This window comes from Martes martes (assembly GCF_963455335.1).
Source record: "Martes martes genome assembly, chromosome: 3".
NCBI lineage: Eukaryota > Metazoa > Chordata > Mammalia > Carnivora > Mustelidae > Martes > Martes martes.
The window spans coordinates 44,246,877-44,251,380 of record NC_137890.1 but is presented as its reverse complement, the minus strand read 5'-3'; the positions used below and the strand labels follow the sequence as shown (position 1 = coordinate 44,251,380).

The following is a 4,504-nucleotide window of genomic DNA, read 5'->3' as shown; positions in this document are numbered from 1 at the left end:
CTCAACTGTAAACTTCATGAGTACACTACCATGTACACTGATCACTGTATGTCTCCAGTGCTCAACACAAAATGCACTAAATATCCAAAGACTGAATAGAGAACTCTTTGATGAGTATAGGAGAAAGCTGTTATTACAAGTGAGATGGAACAACTGGGAAAATACAGACATGATTGTTATATATAGGAAACTTCAGAAAGAGGGTGACTTCATTAGCTTTAAGTAAACAGTGGTGTTATAATAGGGAATTCTAGAGTGAAATGAAAGCTTTGCATCAGACCTGATGAAAAGATGTGCCGCAGTTGAGGTTTATCTGTGTGTGTGTTAACTACACTTGTGTAGGGCAGTCAGTGTTTGCTTGCAACTGGCCACAGATAATTTTTGTGCTGCACATGATGATGTCAAATTCATACTTGTTTGATGTTGAAATCAACTACTTAGGGCCCTTGCAGACAACCAAAAGATATGGTCAGATTGATTGTCTTCAGTTCTCTGCTGCTAAGTCAGTGATTCATCCATGTTTGTATCTTCCTCCTCTCTTTTTTGTTTATAACATCACCGATCATGGTGTTTGTTGCATGTAAAATGCATGCAAAGCTATGAGCGTTAACTCTCTACAAGTATCCCATATTGTTTAAAATTGTTTCTCAGCCTTTCGGCCGGAACCGCCATCTTCCAGTAATTTGCCAAAATGACCAACACAAAGGGAAAGAGGAGAGGTACCCGTTACATGTTCTCTAGGCCTTTTAGAAAACATGGAGTTGTTCCTTTGGCCACATACATGCGAATCTACAAGAAAGGTGATATTGTGGACATCAAGGGAATGGGCACTGTTCAAAAGGGAATGCCCCACAAATGTTACCATGGCAAAACTGGAAGAGTTACAATGTTACTCAGCATGCTGTTGGCATTGTTGTAAACAAACAAGTTAAGGGCAAGATTCTTGCCAAGAGAATTAATGTACGCATTGAGCATATTAAACATTCAAAGAGCCGAGGTAGCTTCCTGAAGCGTGTAAAGGAAAATGATCAGAAAAAGAAGGAAGCCAAAGAGAAAGGTACTTGGGTTCAGCTGAAGCGTCAGCCTGCTCCGCCCAGAGAAGCACATTTCGTGAGAACCAATGGAAAGGAGCCTGAACTGCTGGAACCCATTCCCTATGAATTCATGGCATGATAAATATAAAGAAAATAAAAGACCTCAAGACTGTAAAAAAAATAAAAATAAAAAAAATAAAATTGTTTCTCAGTATATTTTTTTGCAGTTTTTGCCCTGTTAAGACTGATTAGGATGATTTTTTTTTTTTCACTGCATTGGTTTTTGCTTACATTAATAAATCAGTGCAGTCACATATACTCAAACTGACTATGTTTGAAAATGTAATTTTTCTCTGTCTCATGTAGCACACACATTTCCAGCTCAGGAAAACTATAGCATTTGACTGTTATTGTAATTAGAAAGAGAGCATATAACTTTCAACAAGTTTTATCTAGATATTCTACTTTTCTGTTTCCTGATAATGGGGTCCATTAAAGTTAATTAGCTCACTTTAGTCTTATATACTACTGGAAATAAAGGCATATCTTTAAATAAAACCAGAAAATCAGCATCATTAAAGCTTGCAGTTGCAAAGAGAAGTGGGATATGTTGTAAAATCTGAACCCAATTTAAGTAGAAATTAGAAACAGGTGATAGCTGCAACAATGCGTATCTTTTATAGAGTATTATTATATGACTAATTAAATTTACAATTTCAGAGTTTACACAAAGAGGCTTAAAGGTAAAATATGTTTTTCAATTGCATTTAAAGTACTATTTCTAGTAATTTTTAAAGTTAATCATTTCTTTGGAAAGGGGACTTGGCTAAGTTCACTTCCCATTCTGTTATTCTACAATAACAGAAAATGTCAGGGACCAATCAAGGTCAGAAATTCTTTAACTATATTTACTTGAAAAATGAATTTTGATGGATTTAAACATAATTTTAGGAACTTGACTTTTACTTATCTGTCAGTACTTTGCCAACTCTAGAATGTTGCCAAAATATTTCTAAATTTTTATTCTAGCCAGATATCCTGTCAACATTTATTAATAAATTGAGAAAAAGTAATACCATTCATGGTGATTGATGGAAGCTGGTAATACTAATAAGGAAAAATAAATAAAATAACTCTTGAGTTTACTATCCTCTCTGTATCTGGTATATTTCTATATTACCAAGTCCCTAGGGTATAGTTTATGTGTGTCAGATAATAATACATTATCATTAATGAGGTATCCACATGGATATGACTCATATCTGCTATCTAACTTTACACTGTAGATTAACAAAATTATAGCTACAACATAGAGATGATCATCTGAAAGCAAGAACTTGTACCTTTAATTATGTTTGTAATGAGATATTAACCTTTAAAAATAAATTTGCCTTTCCTTTTGTCACCTTATGCTATCTTTCTCCTTTTAATTTTCACTATGAAAGATATTTTTATTTAATTTATCATTAGGGAGAATGTAATGTGATTAAGTTGAGTAATCTAGACTGGTAAAATTGTTTGAAAGGAGAGATTAAATGTAAAGAAAATTATTGCAACCTTTCAATGTTCTTTCTCTTTATTATATTTCCCTCCTTCACATTTTTCTTCTTTTACCTACATTCTTCCTTTTCTTATCTTTTACAGGCATTATCTTCCACAATTTTTAAACTAAGTTGACTTCAGTCTGCATTCAGTCTTCTCTCATTAGTTGTAAGGCCTTAAGAAAATGTGTGAAACCTCTCAAGTTAGTCCCAAAGTAGTGAGTTTCTAAAAGTCAAGGATTTGGCATTTGCTAGGTACTCAAGAAATTTTATACCATTCATTCTCTTCTTTCCTTAATCTATCATACACTGCGGGTCAAATAGCCCATAATTTTTCTCATGAATACCATTTTCTTTCTTTCTTTATTTTTTTGAATTTTTTTTCAGTGTTCCAAGATTTATTGTTTATGCACCACACCCAGTGCTCCATGCAATACGTGCCCTCCACCAGGCTCACCCCACCCACCACCACCCTCCCCTCTAAAACCCTCAGTTTGTTTCTCAGTGTCCACAGTCTCTCACTGTTTGTCTCCCCCTCCGATTTCCCCCATGAAAACCGTTCTTACCATAACTCACAAATATAAATTTTTTTTATACAAGTTTTTATTTAAATTCCCATTAGTTAACATACAGTGTAATATTAATTTCAGACACAGAATTATTGATTCTTCACTTACATACAACATCCAGTGCTCATCACAAGTGCCCTCCTTAATACTCATCACCCATGTGACTCATTCCCCCCCCCCGCCCCGCTCACCTCCCCTCCAGTAATTATCAGTTCATTCTCTATAGTTTAAGAGTCTGTTTCTTGGTTTACCTCTCTCTCTTTTTTTACCTTCTATGTACATTTGCTTTATTTTTTAGATTCCATATATGAATGAAATCATATGGTATTTGTTCTCTCTGACTGACTTATTTTGCTTAGCATAATACTCTAGGTCCATCCATGTCATTGCAAATGGCAAGGTTTCATTCTTTTTTATGGCTGAGTAACATGCTATCATATATTTATACTTATTTATATAAATGTATATATACCACTTCTTCTTTATCCATTCATCGGTCAATGAATGGACATTTGGGCTCTTTCCATAATTTAGCTATTGTTGCTAGCCTGGAGAAGGATGTGCTTCCAAGCTCATTCAGGTTGTTTGCATAATTATTTCCCTGTGGCCCTGACTTATTGGCTGTTGACTCAAGGCTTCTCCCAAGTCCTAGAGTCAGTTTGCAACTTCTTGGCATGTGGCAATGTCTGTACAAAGTTTTTATATGGCTAATTGCTTCTTCTAGACGAGAAGAGAATCTCTCTTTCCAGTCTGCTAAAATGGAGTCATAGGTAACATAGTCAAATCTAGGGTGTGAAATTTCATTGTCTTTGTCATATTCTTTTGTTTGGAACATGTCACAGGTTCTGCGAATACTGTAGGAGAGGGGATTTACCAATGTGTAAAATTCTTGGAGTGTTTCTGCTGCAAGAAGGCAGCTAGAATTTTCAGGGGAGAGTATAGAGAAGAGAAAGCTGTACAAAAAGACAACTGTACAAAATGAGAGCTGTGGAGAGCTACAGTGGGTTCTTCTGTTGGTTACTATCTGCACATGTGCAGGAAGAAGCTACTTGAGGCCAAGCAAAGAACAAGAGGAAAAGGAAAAAGAAATAGAATACAAAAGGAAAAGAGAATACAATTCCCAGACCTCAACAAATCCAGGAATAATTTAGGTCCCTATGAGCCAAAGTGAAAACCCTTCCAATAAATGGGGAGAGTACTGAGAAGAATATTGCCTCAGTAGAAGTTCAAAATTCGTTTTAAATTAAAGGCTCCTCTGCTACCCTTTAACAAATCTTAAAAGCAAGCCTTGAAAAGATCAATGGCTTCCAAATAACCTGCATGTCAGCATGAAGCCCAAAAGCATTTTTTTTTTCCAAAA

General features: G+C 35.3%; 1 pseudogene across 1 annotated transcript; it reads left to right on the top strand.

Annotated features, from left to right (window-relative positions):
* Window positions 1-662: 662 nt before the first annotated feature.
* LOC308340167 (large ribosomal subunit protein eL21-like) lies at window positions 663-1,205 on the top strand (annotated as a pseudogene). The gene has a single exon. The product of its transcript is annotated as a large ribosomal subunit protein eL21-like (transcript).
* Window positions 1,206-4,504: the final 3,299 nt, after the last annotated feature.